The 19,494-nt window shown below is 43.1% G+C and overlaps 1 protein-coding gene across 1 annotated transcript in view; it reads left to right on the top strand.

Annotated features, from left to right (window-relative positions):
• The first annotated feature begins 549 nt into the window (after positions 1 to 549).
• LOC138644980 (hemoglobin subunit beta-2-like) overlaps positions 550 to 19,494 on the top strand; it is a 214,898-nt gene continuing 195,953 nt past the window's right edge. The window contains exon 1 of the mRNA XM_069733933.1: positions 550 to 654. The gene's annotated coding sequence lies outside the window, so the exon portion shown is untranslated. The remainder of the gene's footprint in view (positions 655 to 19,494) is intronic.

Below are 19,494 nucleotides of genomic sequence, written 5' to 3'. Positions count from 1 at the left end.
ATATATATTATATATATAGCTTTGTCACCATAAAAGGAGGGGGCCCAGACACATTTCATCCACAGGAGCCCCAAGCTGTCAGAATCCGTCCTGGATAAATGTGCTGTTATGGATTTGATTATGGAGATGATGGGACCACCAGGAGAATTTGTTAAACTTTTGTGAATCTTAGGTAGAAAATAAAAATAAAGTGAATTGGTACTATTTGATACAGAGAAAATCTCTTATTTTAATTCAGTAGATTATTCCATACTGCAGTCAACAATATACAGTGTCATTAACCAATATGTTTGTAGCATCTCTTGCAGAATGACATTTTCTGCCTTTCAACACAAAATGTCTGCAGTGCAAAAGGGTTAACTTACATACATGCTGTAATCATTGAGGGTTAGGGATAATTAAAGGTATGTTTCTTAGCTGTAGGGCAAAAGGAGAGCCCTTGCAATAACTCTGAAACATGTTGCACAAATAAACCTGTTATTTCTTCATGATCTGTGATTTTTTTGGGCAGCTTTGGGGATGTACCGCTTCATTATTCCCCTCTCCCTATTTCGTTCTCCACCCACTAGGTGCGAGCTCAGTGCTGAGAGCAGCAGCCTCATATTGGATTCATTATCACGCATACGAGAGTTGTGCCGCACACAACCTTTCTAGGTGAGGCTTTTTTGTCATTTCACTTTCATGCAATATTAGCAATTTCACCCAGGGAGCACCTATGTCCTTCCTTCCTTCTTTGTCCTTCTTTCTTTATATTGGTCATTGATATTTTTTTGAAATGTAAAAAATTGACAGTTGATATGGAAAATGTACGTATTTCCTTTTAGATGTGTAATAATTCTGCATGCTAATAGTTGTCTAATAATTCTGCACACATAGATATTCCTCAAGGAAAAAAAATCACTTTTACTTTCTTAAATATTCAGGTTTCAGGTTTATTAATCTTTTGGATTTACTGACAGCTTAAGATACAGTATGTGCACACAATGTATTGTTTAGGCGACCATAATTTTTTTGGGGCTTTCTCACATTCATTAACAGCCATAATTCTTTCTTTTTTGGATACGTGCTGCTGTAGGTCTTGTTTTTGCCAGTAGAATTGTAATACTTGTCCCATACACATTTGTGAGCTTTACATTTACATTCATTTTCATTTGGTGGCAAATGCCCAAAAATTGCAACATTTTTCTATAAAGTGTAACTTATTTCAGGAGAACTTGTCTGCCTCTCCATCCTCCTTCCACCTCTCCCCTCATCATAAAACTTTATAAGGCCATGTTCACACAGTGCGTTTTTTTCTGCAGAACCGCAGCGTTTTTGCCGCTGCGGTTCCGCAGCTGTTTTCCATGCAGGGTACAGTACAATGTACCCTATGGAAAACAGGAACCACTGTGCACATGATGCGGGAATCGGGAAAAAAAGCCGCGCTGAATAGCCGCGGTAAAAAAGAAGTACCATGTCACTTCTTTTTTCGGAGCCGCGGCGGTTCTGCACCCATAGACCTCCATTGTGAGGTCAAACCCGCAGTAAGACCCGCAGATCAAAAATATATCTGCGGGTTTTATTGCGGTTTGTGGTGCCGAACCGCTGCAGCAGGAAGTGCGGGGAAGCGGGCGGAAGTGCGTGGGCGGAGTGTGGCTGCCCCGATCCCACCCCCCATGCTCCGATGCCCCCCGTGCTCCGATGCCCCCCCCCGTGCCCTAATCTCCCCCCCCTTATACTTTCCCGGCCTCCCGTTGTCCGTCCGGCCGTCTTCTCCCTGGGCGCCGCCATCTTGCAAAATGGCGGGCGCATGCGCAGTGCGCCCGCCGAATCTGCCGGCCGGCAGATTCGTTCCAAAGTGTATTTTGATCACTGAGATATAACCTATCTCAGTGATCAAAATAAAAAAAATAGTAAATGACACCTCCCCCTTTGTCACCCCCATAGGTAGGGACAATAAAAAAATTAAGAATTTTTTTTTCCCACTAAGGTTAGAATAGGGTTAGGGGTAGGGTTAGGGGTAGGGTTAGGGGTAGGGTTAGGGTTAGGGGTAGGGTTAGGGGTAGGGTTAGGGTTAGGGTTAGGGGTAGGGTTAGGGGTAGGGTTAGGGGTAGGGTTAGGGGTAGGGTTAGGGTTAGGGGTGGGGTTAGGGTATTTTCAGCCATTTTAACCCTAAAAAACTTCCTAGAAAACACACAGACTCTGCATAGAAAACTGCATAAAAAAACGCATCAAAAAACGCATCAAAAAACGCACCAAAAAAGCACCAAAAAAGCACCAAAAAAAGGACCTGCGTTTTCTGCAAAGAGCTGCGGTTTCAGTCCTGAAAAAAAAAGGATGGAAATCAGGAACGTGTGAACATACCCTTAGGACCAGCTGCCATATTCTCTCTTAGTTATGGGAAATCATTTTTCATTGAAGACAGATTTTACCTGAAAATTGAGAATGTTGATTATATGAGGAGCAAACAAGGGATCCCATACTGCATCTATTACTTACAGATACTCTGCAATTATTAACATAGGGAACTGTATATGGTCTTGTAAATTTTATTTACTGAACAGGGAAAGAAAGAAGAGAACTACTCTGATAAGCTATAATGCAAAATTTCTTATTTTCATGTGTACTATTGATTTATGAAAAAAAAAATCTTTAAAGATTTATATAACAGAGAGCTGTAGTGCAAGACTATGGCTCTAATTCATCAAAGCAATTTAATCAGAATTCTGGTATAAATTGCTTTGAAAGTCACAACATTTTGGTGCAACTTTGAGTTGCGTAAAAAATTTCTGACTTTTGGAATTTTCACACCATTTTCATCCAAATCTTCCAAAATGGGTAATGCAGTGGAATGACGAAGGAGCGGTGGGGTTGTGATGCCACATTTCATAAAATTTAAGACAGATTGGAGTAAGATTTCTAGAGTGGTGCACACCACTTGTCAGACGCTCATACTTGCACCTCTTCATGAATTAGGAACACCTGACTCCACCATTCATCAGGGAATCGGGATCTGTGAATAGTAAAATTGCGCTGTTAGCACAAAGGGAAATTTGCCAGTAGGTTTTTGCTATGGAATCTGAGAGCTGCATGATCTAGGGACAGGGCTTTGTTCACAGAACTGTTAAATAATCAGGTTATCGCACTCAACCAAATTTTTTACAGAATGATCACCCTATATGAGTTAATAAAACTTTGATTTTATTAAATATCTATGAAAAACCTTACAAGGTAAGGACAATTCTTAGACAAACATACACCAAAAATGTCAAATAACAATCCACCATCGAGGATAACTGTATTACCGTCTTCCCTGATGGAGGAGTGTAAGCTATTGGTCATCCTAGACAGTGGATGGATATTTGACATTTTTGGTGTTGGTTTCTCTTACGCCGGAGTCACACTAGAGCGTAATACGAACGAGTGCTATGAGATTAAAAAATCGCATAGCACTCGCACCAATGTTAATCTATGGGGAAGCTCGCATCAGGTGTAATTTTCTCGTCTGTATTATACTTGTGTATGAAATCACAGCATGCTGCGATTGTCACCGTATTATGCCCAAAATATGCCAATGCAAGTCTATGGGTGCGAGAAAAACTCGCACACCACACGGACCATCAGCATGACTTGCGAGAAATGCGCACCGGTGTCCTATAGAAAAGCCAGCAATTCAGTGCGGTGTACAGTAAAATCACACTGCCAGGTTAAAATAGAATAGATAAAATAAATGTCTACACATAGTATAGGTATATATATACAGTGGGGCAAAAAAGTATTTAGTCAGTCAGCAATAGTGCAAGTTCCACCACTTAAAAAGATGAGAGGCGTCTGTAATTTACATCATAGGTAGACCTCAACTATGGGAGACAAACTGAGAAAAAAAAATCCAGAAAATCACATTGTCTGTTTTTTTATCATTTTTTTTTGCATTTTATGGTGGAAAATAAGTATTTGGTCAGAAACAAACAATCAAGATTTCTGGCTCTCACAGACCTGTAACTTCTTCTTTAAGAGTCTCCTCTTTCCTCCACTCATTACCTGTAGTAATAGCACCTGTTTAAACTTGTTATCAGTATAAAAAGACACCTGTGCACACCCTCAAACAGTCTGACTCCAAGCTCCACTATGGTGAAGACCAAAGAGCTGTCAAAGGACACCAGAAACAAAATTGTAGCCCTGCACCAGGCTGGGAAGACTGAATCTGCAATAGCCAACCAGCTTGGAGTGAAGAAATCAACAGTGGGAGCAATAATTAGAAAATGGAAGACATACAAGACCACTGATAATCTCCCTCGATCTGGGGCTCCACGCAAAATCCCACCTCGTGGGGTCAGAATGATCACAAGAACGGTGAGCAAAAATCCCAGAACCACGCGGGGGGACCTAGTGAATGAACTGCAGAGAGCTGGGACCAATGTAACAAGGCCTACCATAAGTAACACACTACGCCACCATGGACTCAGATCCTGCAGTGCCAGACGTGTCCCACTGCTTAAGCCAGTACATGTCCGGGCCCGTCTGAAGTTTGCTAGAGAGCATTTGGATGATCCAGAGGAGTTTTGGGAGAATGTCCTATGGTCTGATGAAACCAAACTGGAACTGTTTGGTAGAAGCAAAACTTGTCGTGTTTGGAGGAAAAAGAATACTGAGTTGCATCCATCAAACACCATACCTACTGTAAAGCATGGTGGTGGAAACATCATGCTTTGGGGCTGTTTCTCTGCAAAGGGGCCAGGACGACTGATCCAGGTACATGAAAGAATGAATGGGGCAATGTATTGTGAGATTTTGAGTGCAAACCTCCTTCCATCAGCAAGGGCATTGAAAATGTAACGTGGCTGGGTCTTTCAACATGACAATGATCCAAAGCACACCGCCAGGGCAACGAAGGAGTGGCTTCATAAGAAGCATTTCAAGGTCCTGGAGTGGCCTAGCCAGTCTCCAGATCTCAACCCTATAGAAAACCTTTGGAGGGAGTTGAAAGTCCGTGTTGCCAAGCGAAAAGCCAAAAACATCACTGCTCTAGAGGAGATCTGCATTGAGGAATCGGCCAACATACCAACAACAGTGTGTGGCAACCTTGTGAAGACTTACAGAAAACGTTTGACCTCTGTCATTGCCAACAAAGGATATATTACAAAGTATTGAGATGAAATTTTGTTTCTGACCAAATACTTATTTTCCACCATAATATGAAAATAAAATGTTAAAAAAACAGACAGTGTGATTTTCTGGATTTTTTTTTCTCAGTTTGTCTCCCATAGTTGAGGTCTACCTATGATGTAAATTACAGACGCCTCTCATCTTTTTAAGTGGTGGAACTTGCACTATTGCTGACTGACTAAATACTTTTTTGCCCCACTGTATATAGAGAGAGAGAGAGAGTACAGACCAAAAGTTTGCACACAGCTTCTCATTTAACCCCTTTCTGACATTAGACGTACTATCCCGTTGAGGTGGGGTCGGCCCCTATGACCACCGATGGGATACGTCCTCACGGGGGGAGCGCTGCCGATCGCGGCCGGGTGTCAGCTGCCTATCGCAGCTGACATCTGGCACTATGTGCCAGAAGCGGTCACGGACCGCTCCCGGCACATTAACCCCCGGCACACCACGATCAAAGACGATCGTGATGTGCTGGCGGTACAGGGAAGCATCGCTCACGGAGGGGGCTCCCTGCGGGCTTCCCTGAGCCCCCCGCGATGTGATCGCGTTGCTGTGAGGGTCTCACTACCTCCCTCCCTGCTCCAGACCCGGATCCAAGATGGCCGCGGCATCCGGGTCCTGCAGGGAGGGAGGTGGCTTCACAGAGCCTGCTCAAAGCAGGCACTGTGCAGCCTGCAGTGCTGTAAGTCAGATCGGTGATCTGACAGAGTGCTATGCAAACTGTCAGATCATCGATCTGTGATGTCCCCCCCTGGGGCAAAGTAAAAAAGTTTTAAAAAAAAAATTCCAAATGTGTAAAAAAAAATTAAAAAAAATATTCCTAAATAATGAAAATATATATATATATTATTCCCATAAATACAGTGGGGCAAAAAAGTATTTAGTCAGTCAGCAATAGTGCAAGTTCCACCACTTAAAAAGATGAGAGGCGTCTGTAATTTACATCATAGGTAGACCTCAACTATGGGAGACAAACTGAGAAAAAAAAATCCAGAAAATCACATTGTCTGTTTTTTTTATCATTTTTTTTGCATATTATGGTGGAAAATAAGTATTTGGTCAGAAACAAACAATCAAGATTTCTGGCTCTCACAGACCTGTAACTTCTTCTTTAACCCCTTCATGACCCAGCCTATTTTGACCTTGAAGACCTTGCCGTTTTTTTGCAATTCTGACCAGTGTCCCGTTATGAGGTAATAACTCAGGAACGCTTCAACGGATCCTAGCGGTTCTGAGATTGTTTTTTCGTGACATATTGGGCTTCATGTTAGTGGTAAATTTAGGTCAATAAATTCTGTGTTTATTTATAATAAAAACGGAAATTTGGCGAAAATTTGGAAAATTTTGCAATTTTCACATTTTGAATGTTTATTCTGTTAAACCAGAGAGTTATGTGACACAAAATAGTTAATAAATAACATTTCCCACATGTCTACTTTACATCAGCACAATTTTGGAAACAAAATTTTTTTTTGCTAGGAAGTTATAAGGGTTAAAATTTGACCATTGATTTCTCATTTTTACAACGAAATTTACAAAACCATTTTTTTTAGGGACCACCTCACATTTGAAGTCAGTTTGAGGGGTCTATATGGCTGAAAATACCCAAAAGTGACACCATTCTAAAAACTGCACCCCTCAAGGTGCACAAAACCACATTCAAGAAGTTTATTAACCCTTCAGGTGCTTCACAGCAGCAGAAGCAACATGGAAGGAAAAAATGAACATTTAACTTTTTAGTCACAAAAATGATTTTTCAGCAACAATTTTTTTATTTTCCCATTGGTAAAAGGAGAAACTGAACAGCGAAAGTTGTTGTGCAATTTGTCCTGAGTACGCTGATACCTCATATGTGGGGGTAAACCACTGTTTGGGCGCACGGCAGGGCTTGGAAGGGAAGGAGCGCCATTTGACTTTTTGAATGAAAAATTGGCTGCACTCTTTAGCGGACACCATGTCACGTTTGGAGAGCCCCCGTGTGCCTAAAAATTGGAGCTCCCCCACAAGTGACACCATTTTGGAAACTAGACGCCCCAAGGAACTTATCTAGATGCATAGTGAGCCCTTTAAACCCACAGGTGCTTCACAAATTGATCCGTAAAAATGAAAAAGTACTTTTTTTTCACAAAAAAATTATTTTACCCTCAATTTTTTCATTTTCACATGGACAACAGGATAAAATGGATCCTAAAATTTGTTGGGCAATTTCTCCTGAGTACGCCGATACCTCACATGTGGGGGTAAACCACTGTTTGGGCACATGGTAAGGCTCGGAAGGGAAGGAGCGCCATTTGACTTTTTGAATGGAAAATTATCTCCATCGTTAGCGGACACCATGTCGCGTTTGGAGAGACCCTGTGTGCCTAAACATTGGAGCTCCCCCACAAGTGACCCCATTTTGGAAACTGGACCCCCCAACGAACTTATCTAGATGCCTAGTGAGCACTTTAAACCCTCAGGTGCTTCACAAATTGATCCGTAAAAATGAAAAAGTACTTTTTTTTCACAAAAAATTTCTTTTCGCCTCAATTTTTTCATTTTCACATGAGCAATAGGATAAAATGGATCCTAAAATTTGTTGAGCAATTTCTCCCGAGTACGCCGATACCTCATATGTGGGGTAAACCACTGTTTGGGCACACGGCAGGGCTCGGAAGGGAAGGCGCGCCTTTTGACTTTTTGAATGGAAAATTAGCTCCAATTATTAGCGGACACCATGTCGCGTTTGGAGAGCCCCTGTGTGCCTATGCATTGGAGCTGCCCCACAAGTGACCCCATTTTGGAAACTAGACCCCCCAAGGAACTTATCTAGATGCATACTGAGCACTTTAAACCCCCAGGTGCTTCACAGAAGTTTATAATGCAGAGCCATGAAAATAAAAAATAATTTTTCTTTTCTCAAAAATGATTTTTTAGCCTGGAATTTCCTATTTTGCCAATAGTAATAGGAGAAATTGGACCACAAATATTGTTATCCAGTTTGTCCTGAGTACGCAGATACCCCATATGTGGGGGTAAACCACTGTTTGGGCGCACGGCAGGGCTCAGAAGGGAAGGCACGCCATTTGGCTTTTTAAATGGAAAATTAGCTCCAATTATTTTCCCAAGGGTTACAGGAGAAATTGGACCCCAAAAGTTGTTGTCCAGTTTCTCCTGAGTACGCTGATACCCCATGTGTGGGGGTAAACCACTGTTTGGGCACACGTCGGGGCTCAGAAGGGAAGTAGTGACTTTTGAAATGCAGACTTTGATGGAATGGTCTGCGGATGTCACGTTGCGTTTGCAGAGTCCCTGGTGTGCCTAAACAGTAGAAACCCCCCACAAGTGACCCCATTTTGGAAACTAGACCCCCAAAGGAACTTATGTAGATATGTGGTGAGCACTTTCAACCCCCAAGTGCTTTACAGAAGTTTATAACGCAGAGCCGTGAAAATAATAAATACGTTTTCTTTCCTCAAAAATAATTTTTTAGCCCAGAATTTTTTATTTTCCCAAGGGTTACAGGAGAAATTGGACCCCAAAAGTTGTTGTCCAGTTTCTCCTGAGTGCGCTGATACCCCATGTGTGGGGGTAAACCACTGTTTGGGCACACGTCGGGGCTCAGAAGGGAAGTAGTGACTTTTGAAATGCAGACTTTGATGGAATGGTCTGCGGACGTCACGTTGCGTTTGCAGAGCCCCTGGTGTGCCTAAACAGTAGAAACCCCCCACAAGTGACCCCATTTTGGAAACTAGACCCCCCAAGGAACTTATCTAGATATGTGGTGAGCACTTTGAACCCCCAAGTGCTTCACAGACGTTTACAACGCAGAGCCGTGAAAATAAAAAATCATTTTTCTTTCCTCAAAAATGATGTTTTAGCAAGCAATTTTTTATTTTCTCAAGGGTAACAGGAGAAATTGGACCTCAGTAATTGTTGCGCAGTTTGTCCTGAGTATGCTGGTACCCCATATGTGGGGGTAAACCACTGTTTGGGCACACGTCAGGGCTCGGAAGTGAGGGAGCACCATTTGACTTTTTGAATACAAGATTGGCTGGAATCAATGGTGGCGCCATGTTGCGTTTGGAGACCCCTGATGTGCCTAAACAGTGGTAACCCCTCAATTCTACCTCCAACACACCCCTAACCCTTATCCCAACTGTAGCCGTAACCCTAATCACAACCCTAACCCCAACACACCCCTAACCACAACCCTAACCCCAACACACCCCTAACCACAACCCTAATTCCAACCCAACCCTAACCCTAAGGCTATGTGCCCACGTTGCGGATTCGTGTGAGATTTTTCCGCACCATTTTTGAAAAATCCATGGGTAAAAGGCACTGCGTTTTACCTGCGGATTTACCGCGGATTGCCAGTGTTTTTTGTGCGGATTTCACCTGTGGATTCCTATTGAGGAACAGGTGTAAAACGCTGCGGAATCCGCACAAAGAATTGACATGCTGCGGGAAATACAACGCAGCGTTTCCGCGTGGTATTTTCCGCACCATGGGCACAGCGGATTTGGTTTTCCATAGGTTTACATGGTACTGTAAACCTGATGGAACTCTGCTGCGGATCCGCAGCCAAATCCGCACCGTGTGCACATAGCCTAATTCTAAAGGTATGTGCACACTCTGCGGAAAATGCTGCCGATCCGCAGCAGTTTCCCATGAGTTTACAGTTCAATGTAAACCTACGGGAAACAAAAATCGCTGTGCACATGCTGCAGAAAAACTGCACGGAAACGCAGCGGTTTACATTCCGCAGCATGTCACTTCTTTCTGCGGATTCCGCAGCGGTTTTACAACTGCTCCAATAGAAAATCGCAGTTGTAAAACCGCAGTGAAATGCACAGAAAAAACGCGGTAAATCCACAGCGGTTTAGCACTGCGGATTTATCAAATCCTCTGCGGAAAAATCCGCAGAGGACCAGAATACGTGTGCACATCCCGAACCCTAACCCTAACCCTACCCCTAACCCTACCTCTAACCCTAACCCTACCCCTACCCCTAACCCTAACCCTACCCCTAACCCTAACCCTACCCCTACCCCTAACCCTAACCCTAGTTCTTACCCCAACCTTAGTGGGGAAAAAAAAAATTCTTTATTTTTTTTATTGTCCCTACCTATGGGGGTGACAAAGGGAAGGGGGGTCATTTACTATTTTTTTATTTTGATCACTGAGATATAACCTATCTCAGTGATCAAAATTCACTCTGGAACGAATCTGCCGGCCGGCAGATTCGGCGGGCGCACTGCACATGCGCCCGCCATTTTGGAAGATGGCAGAACCCAGGAAAGAAGACATGCGGACCCCAGGAGGCTAGGTAAGTATAAGGGGGGGGAGATCAGGGCACGGGGGGGGGGGGGGGGCGTCGGAGCACGGGGGGGTGGATCGGAGCATGGGGGAATGGATTGGAGCACGGGGTGGGGGATCGCTGTGCGGGGGGGTGGATCGGAGCACGGGGGGGATCGCTGTGCGGGGGGGATCGCTGTGCGGGGGGGATCGGAGTGCTGGGGGGTTGGATTGGAGCACGGGGGGTGTGATTGGAGCACGGGGGGAGCGGACAGGAGGACGGGGGAGCGGAGCACAGGACGGAGGGGAGCGGACCACAGATCGGGGGGCTGGGGGGGGCGATCGGTGTGGTGGGGTGGGTGCACATAAGTGTTTCCAGCCATGGCCGATGATATTGCAGCATCGGCTATGGCTGGATTGTAATATTTCACCAGTTTTTTAGGTGAAATATTACAAATCGCTCTGATTGGCAGTTTCACTTTCAACAGCCAATCAGAGCAATCGTAGCCACGGGGGGGTGAAGCCACCCCCCCGGGCTAAACTACCACTCCCCCTGTCCCTGCAGATCGGGTGAAATGGGAGTTAACCCTTTCACCCGATCTGCAGGGACGCGATCTTTCCATGACGCATATGCTGCGTCATGGGTCGGAATGGCACCGACTTTCATGACGCAGCGTATGCGTCAAAGGTCGGGAAGGGGTTAAGAGTCTCCTCTTTCCTCCACTCATTACCTGTAGTAATGGCACCTGTTTAAACTTGTTATCAGTATAAAAAGACACCTGTGCACACCCTCAAACAGTCTGACTCCAAACTCCACTATGGTGAAGACCAAAGAGCTGTCAAAGGACACCAGAAACAAAATTGTAGCCCTGCACGAGGCTGGGAAGACTGAATCTGCAATAGCCAACCAGCTTGGAGTGAAGAAATCAAAAGTGGGAGCAATAATTAGAAAATGGAAGACATACAAGACCACTGATAATCTCCCTCGATCTGGGGCTCCACGCAAAATCCCACCCCGTGGGGTCAGAATGATCACAAGAACGGTGAGCAAAAATCCCAGAACCACGCGGGGGGACCTAGTGAATGAACTGCAGAGAGCTGGGACCAATGTAACAAGGCCTACCATAAGTAACACACTACGCCACCATGGACTCAGATCCTGCAGTGCCAGATGTGTCCCACTGCTTAAGCCAGTACATGTCCGGGACCGTCTGATGTTTGCTAGAGAGCATTTGGATGATCCAGAGGAGTTTTGGGAGAATGTCCTATGGTCTGATGAAACCAAACTGGAACTGTTTGGTAGAAACACAACTTGTCGTGTTTGGAGGAAAAAGAATACTGAGTTGCATCCATCAAACACCATAGCTACTGTAAAGCATGGTGGTGGAAACATCATGCTTTGGGGCTGTTTCTCTGCAAAGGGGCCAGGACGACTGATCCGGGTACATGAAAGAATGAATGGGGCCATGTATCGTGAGATTTTGAGTGCAAACCTCCTTCCATCAGCAAGGGCATTGAAGATGAAACGTGGCTGGGTCTTTCAACATGACAATGATCCAAAGCACACCGCCAGGGCAACGAAGGAGTGGCTTCATAAGAAGCATTTCAAGGTCCTGGAGTGGCCTAGCCAGTCTCCAGATCTCAACCCTATAGAAAACCTTTGGAGGGAGTTGAAAGTCCGTGTTGCCAAGCGAAAAGCCAAAAACATCACTGCTCTAGAGGAGATCTGCATGGAGGAATGGGCCAACATACCAACAACAGTGTGTGGCAACCTTGTGAAGACTTACAGAAAACGTTTGACCTCTGTCATTGCCAACAAAGGATATATTACAAAGTATTGAGATGAAATTTTGTTTCTGACCAAATACTTATTTTCCACCATAATATGCAAATAAAATGTTAAAAAAACAGACAATGTGATTTTCTGGATATTTTTTTTCTCAGTTTGTCTCCCATAGTTGAGGTCTACCTATGATGTAAATTACAGACGCCTCTCATCTTTTTAAGTGGTGGAACTTGCACAATTGCTGACAGACTAAATACTTTTTTTGCCCCACTGTACATTTCTTTATCTAAATAAATAAAAAAAACAATAAAAGTACACATATTTAGTATTTCCGCATCCGTAATGGCCCGACCTATAAAACTGGCCCACTAGTTAACCCCTTCAGTAAACACCGTAAGAAAAAAAAAAAAACGAGGCAAAAAACAACGCTTTATTATCATACTGCCGAACAAAAAGTGGAATAACACGCGATCAAAAAAACAGATATAAATAACCATGGTACCACTGAAAGCGTCATCTTGTCCCGCAAAAAACAAGCCGCCATATAGCATCATCAGCAAAAAAATAAAAAAGTTATAGTCCTGAGAATAAAGCGATGCAAAAATAATTATTTTTTCTATAAAATAGTTTTTATCGTATAAAAGTGCCAAAACATAAAAAAATGATATAAATGAGGTATCGCTGTAATTGTACTGACCAAAGAATAAAACTGCTTCTTCCATTTTACCAAACGCGGAACGGTATAAACGCCTCCCCCAAAAGAAATTCATGAATAGCTGGTTTTTGGTCATTCTGCCTCACAAAAATCGGAATAAAAAGCGATCAAAAAATGTCACGTGCCCTAAAATGTTACCAATAAAAATGTCAATTCGTCCCGCAAAAAACAAGACCTCACATGACTCTGTGGACCAAAATATGGAAAAATTATAGGTCTCAAAATATGGTAACGTAAAAACAATTTTTTTGCAATAAAAAGCGTCTTTCAGTGTGTGACGGCTGCCAATCATAAAAATCCGCTAAAAAACCCGCTATAAAAGTAAATCAAACCCCCCTTCATCACCCCCTTAGTTAGGCAAAAATTAAAAAAATATATTTATTTCCATTTTCCCATTAGGGTTAGGGCTAGGGTTAGGGCTAGGGTTAGGGTTAGGGCTAGGGTTAGGGCTAGGGTTAGGGCTAGGGTTAGGGTTAGGGCTAGGGTTGGGGCTAGGGCTAGGGTTAGGGCTAGGGTTAAAGCTACAGTTAGGGTTGGGGCTAAAGTTAGGGTTAGGGTTGGGGCTAAAGTTAGGGTTAGGGTTTAGATTACATTTACAGTTGGGAATAGGGTTGGGATTAGGGTTAGGGGTGTGTCAGGGTTAGAGGTGTGGTTAGGGTTACCGTTGGGATTAGGGTTAGGGGTGTGTTTGTGTTAGGGTTTCAGTTATAATTGGGAGGTTTCCACTGTTTAGGCATATCAGGGGCTCTCCAAACGCGACATGACGTCTGATCTCAATTCCAGCCAATTCTGCGTTGAAAAAGTAAAACAGTGCTCCTTCCCTTCCGAGCTCTCCCGTGTGCCCAAACAGGGGTTTATCCAAACATATGCAGTATCAGCGTACTCAGGACAAATAGGACAACAACTTTTGGGGTCCAATTTCTCCTGTTACTCTTGGGAAAATACAAAACTGGGGGCTAAAAAATAATTTTTGTGGGAAAAAAAAGATTTTTTATTTTCACGGCTCTGCGTTATAAACTGTAGTGAAACACTTGGGGGTTCAAAGTTCTCACAACACATCTAGATAAGTTCCCTGGGGGGTCTAGTTTCTAAAAAGGGGTCACTTGTGGGGGCTTTCTACTGTTTAGGTACATTAGGGGCTCTGCAAACGCAATGTGACGCCTGCAGACCATTCCATCTAAGTCTGCATTCCAAATGGAGCTCCTTCCCTTCCGAGCCCTCCTATGCGCCCAAACAGTGGTTCCCCCCCACATATGGGGTATCAGCGCACTCAGGACAAATTGGACAACAAATTTTGGGGTCCAATTTCTCCTGATACCCTCGGGAAAATAAAAAACTGGGGGCTAAAAAATAATTTTTGTGGGAAAAAATGTTTGTTTTATTTTTACGGCTCTGCGTTATAAACTTCTGTGAAGCCCTTGGTGGGTCAAAGCGCTCACCACACATCTAGATAAGTTCCTTAGGGGGTCTACTTTCCAAAATGGTGTCACTTGTGGGGGGTTTCTACTGTTTAGGTACATTAGGGGCTCTGCAAACGCAATGTAACACCTGCAGACCATTCCATCTAAGTCTGCATTTCAAATGGCGCTCCTTCCCTTCCGAGCCCTCCCATGCGCCCAAACAGTGGTTCCCCCCACATATGGTGTATCATCGCACTCAGGACAAATTGGGCAACAAATTTTGGGGTCCAATTTCTCCTGTTACCCTCGGAAAAATACAAAACTGGGGGCTAAAAAAATAATTTTTGTGGGAAAAAATTTTTGTTTTATTTTTATGGCTCTGCATTATAAACTTCTGTGAAGCCCTTGGTGGGTCAAAGCACTCAAAACACATCTAGATAAGTTCCTTAGGGGGTCTACTTTCCAAAATGGTGTCACTTGTGGGGGGTTTCAATGTTTACGCACATCAGGGCCTCTCCAAACGCAACATGGCGTCCCATCTCAATTCCTGTCAATTTTGCATTGAAAAGTCAAACGGCGCTCCTTCCCTTCCGAGCTCTCCCATGCGCCCAAACAGTGGTTTACCCCCACATATGGGGTATCAGCGTACTCAGGACAAATCATACAACAACTTTTGGGGTCCAATTTCTTCTCTTACCCTTGGGAAAATAAAAAATTGGGGGCGAAAATATAATTTTTGTGAAAAAATATGATTTTTTATTTTTTACGGTTCTGCATTATAAACTTCTGTGAAGCACTTGGTAGGTCAAAGTGCTCACCACACCTCTAGATAAGTTCCTTAGGGGGTCTACTTTCCAAAATGGTGTCACTTGTGGGGGGTTTCAATGCTTATGCACATCAGGGGCTCTCCAAACGCAACATGGTGTCCCATCTCGATTCCAGTCAATTTTGCATTGAATAGTCAAATGGCGCTCCTTCGCTTCCGAGCTCTGTCATGCGCCCAAACAGTGGTTTACCCCCACATATGGGGTATGGGTGTACTCAGGACAAATTGTACAACAACTTTTGGGGTCCATTTTCTCCTGTTACCCTTGGTAAAATAAAACAAATTGGAGCTGAAGTAAATTTTTTGTGAAAAAAAGTTAAATGTTCATTTTTATTTAAACATTCCAAAAATTCCTGTGAAGCACCAGAAGGGTTAATAAACTTCTCGAATATGGTTTTGAGCACCTTGAGGTGTGCAGTTTTTAGAATGATGTCACACTTGGGTATTTTCTATCATATAGACCGCTCAAAATGACTTCAAATGAGATGTGGTCCCTAAAAGGAAAAATGGTGTTGTAAAAATGAGAAATTGCTGGTCAACTTTTAACCCTTATAACTCCCTAACAAAAACAAATTTTGGTTCCAAAATTGTGCTGATGTAAAGTAGACATGTGGGAAATGTTACTTATTAAGTATTTTGTGTGACATATCTCTGTGATTTAATTGCATAAAAATTCAAATTTGGAAAATTGCGAAATTTTCATAATTTACGCCAAATTTCCATTTTTTTCATAAATAAGCGCAGGTACTATCAAAGACTTTTTATCACCATCATGAAGTACAATATGTCATGAGAAAACAGTGTCAGAATCACTGGGATCCGTTGAAGCGTTCCAGAGTTATAACCTCATAAATGGACAGTGGTCAGAATTGTAAAAATTGGCCCGGTCATTAAAGTGCAAACCACCCTTGGGGGTAAAGGGGTCAAAGATTTTTCTGTATTTTCATGACTAGGAAAATTGTAAATTCACACTGAAGGCATTAAAACTATGAATTAACACATGTGGAATTGTTTACTTAACAAAAAAGTGTGAAACAACTGAAATTATGTCTTATATTCTAGGTTCTTCAAAGTAGCCACCTTTTACTTTGATGACTGCTTTGCATACTCTTGGCATTCTCTTGATGAGCTTCAAGAGGTAGTCACTTTTTTGTTAAGAATATAATTCCACATGTGTTAATTCATAGTTTTGATGCCTTCATAGTCATGAAAATACAGAAAAATCTTTAAATGAGAAGCTGTGTCCAAACTTTTGGTCTGTACTGTATATATATTTATATTTCATAGAGAGTTAGATAGCAGAATAGGCGATAATTCAATTGTTGGGTTCTTTAAAATCATTGCAGAACCCGACAGGATATGAGACATGGTTTACATACAGTAAACCATTGCATATCCGTTAGATTTTTATATGTCCCTCACTAATCATGTTAGTAGTGTGTGTGTAAAATTTTGGAGCTGTAGGTATTAAATAAAATGGTTAATTCACGGAAAAAACTGGCATGGGCTCCCGCCCAATGTTCTCCGTCAGAGAGAGAAAGCCAATGAGTGAGGGCAGATATTAATAGCCTAGAGAGGGACCATGGTTATTGCCCCCCCTCCCCCCCGGCTGAAAAAATCTGCCCCAAGACACCCCAGAAAAGGCGCATCTGTAAGATGTTCCTATTCCGGCACTTAGCCTCTCTCTTAACATTGCCCTGTGGTGTTGGCATATGGTTTAATAAGGGGTTAATGTCACCTTGCTATTGTAAGGTGACATTAACCCTGGTTACTAATGAGAGGTGTCAGTAAGACACCTATCCATTATTAATCCAATAGTATGAAAGGGTTAAAAATACACACACACATTAAGAGTAAAGTCTTTTAATGAAATAATCAAACACACAAGTTTAACATCTTTATTACACACTCAATCCAAGTGAAAAATTCCAAAATAAAAAATCAACAATATCTCATACCTGTCTGCTGTACAGTCAAGTCCCACCCTGTAAAACCATCTCACGGAGTTAACCAGTTTACTTTACAACCCGGAGCGGTGCCAATGCTACCGGCTGGGCGGTAAACTATGGAGGAATGAATGAAAAGCTGCCTGCACTACCTCCCCACCTGACCGGAAATGAATTCTGTAGCGTGGGAAAGTCTCTGCGCAGCCTCAGTGACGTCAGCGGTATTCCGCCCCGCCTGTCCTGAGGTGAACTTGACAGCGTGAGAAAATGTTCAGAAACTTTCCCACGCTACAGAGTTCATGTCCAGTCAGGCGGGGTGGCTGCACAGGCAGCTTTTCATTCATTCCTCTGTGGTTTACAGCCCGGCTGGTAGCATTAGCATTGCTCCGGGATGTAAACTATTTAACCCCTTGAGATGGATCGCAGCGTGGGACTTGACTGTATGGCGGACAGGTATGGGATCTTGTTGCTTTTTTATTTTGGAACTTTTTACAGGAGAACGAGGGCTTCGCTTGGATTGAGTATGCAATAAAGATGTAAAACGTGGGTGTTTCATTATTTCATTAAAAGACTTTATTATTAATGTGTGTGTATTTAACCTTTTCATACTATTGGATTAATAATGAAGAGGTGTCTTATTGACACCTCTCCATTATTAACCAGGCTTAATGTCACCTTACAATAGCAAGGTGACATTAACCCCTTAATACCCCATATGCCAATGCCACATGGCAATGGGAAGAGAGACTCTAAGTGCTGGAAAAGGTGCATCTTACAGATGCGCCCTTTCTGGGGTGGCTGGGGCAGATTTTTTTTAGCCATGGGGGGGCAATAACCATGGTCCCTCTCTAGGCTATTAATATCTGCCCTCAGTCACTGGCTTTCCCTCTAATTGAATTATCGGCTATTCTGCTCTCTAACTCTCTATGAAATATAAATATATACTGTATATATATATATATATGTGTGTGTGTGTCAATGACATATATATATATATATATACGAGTATATATATATCTATATCTATACTATGTGTAGACATTTATTTTATCTATTCAATTTTAACCTGTCAGTGTGATTTTACTGTACATCACACTGAATTGCTGGCTTTTCTATAGGACATGGGTGCTTATTTCTCGCAAGTCACACTGATGGTCCGTGTGGTGTGCGAGTTTTTCTCGCACCCATAGGCTTGCATTGGCGTATTTCACGTATAATACGGCCAAGAAAATTACGCCTGATGCGAGCTGCCCCATAGATTAAGATTGGTTCGAGTCGAGTGCTATGCAATTTTTTATCGCATAGCACTCGTCCGTATTACACTCTAGTGTGACTCGGCCTTAGATAAATTCTACTATTATTTTCCTTACAGCCTTAAAAATGATAGTAGATGAGGACAAGTGTGGACTTTAATCCCGTAATTAGGGGTAATATAGAGAAAATTTTAAGCAGGGAAAATAATAGAGCAAGGGACTTATCATGCTGGTAAATTGCGCTTCAAACTACAGCATACAGCCCAGTAAGTGACACATCCTTAGAATCAGGCTCTCTGCCACTACATCATGCTGCTCTCAGATTATATAGCACACACCTGCTGATAGATTCCCTTTAATTATTCTCTGAACAATTAAAAACACCATAAGCAAATTACAAGTAAAATTACAGGACTCGCCAAGTCTCCTTCCTTGGGTAATTCTTGTGAGTTACGTAAAACTTTATGGCAATACAATTAATCTTACAATTCCAGTTTATGTTACATAATTCCTTGGCGTACCTGGCTTCAAAGCTGGTCCTGAAAGAAGCGCTTGATGGTGTTCTATGCAAGTACATGTGGGAAAGAAGAACATGTTAAGGCTGGTTTCACACGTCAGTTCCTCCGGTATGTGTAGTGAGTTTTCTCACGTCGGAGACACTGACACACGTAGACCCATTCAAATGAATGGGTCTATGCAGATTTTAGCGTGTTTTCACAGACCGTGTGTCCATGTGCAAAACACGGATACATGTCCATTTTTACCCGGACACACGGCCTGCCAAACGGCCTGCACACGTGCACATGGAGAGCAGTGTGCACTGTCCTCCGTGCGCAAGGATGACCACGGGATAAACAGCGCTACTGTAAGCCGCTGTCCCCTGCGTGTGGTGCTCATCCATTGTCCCCTGCTCTGCCAGCGATCAGCGCGAGCAGCGGACAATGAATGAATGAAAATCCGACATGGGGTCCCCCTGTATTTTACAACCAACCCGGCAAAATTCACAGGTGCGGGCGGCTATTCTCAGGCTGGTAAGTGGCCATGGATATGGGCCCCCCAGCCTAAAGATAGCAACCCGCAGCTGCTCAGGAAAGGAGCATCTATTAGATGCGCCAATTCTGGAGCTTTGCACGATTCTTC

The sequence above is a fragment of the Ranitomeya imitator genome, chromosome 7 (assembly GCF_032444005.1).
Source record: "Ranitomeya imitator isolate aRanImi1 chromosome 7, aRanImi1.pri, whole genome shotgun sequence".
In the NCBI taxonomy this organism is placed as follows: Eukaryota; Metazoa; Chordata; class Amphibia; order Anura; family Dendrobatidae; genus Ranitomeya; species Ranitomeya imitator.
This window is presented reverse-complemented; position numbering and strand designations above follow the sequence as displayed.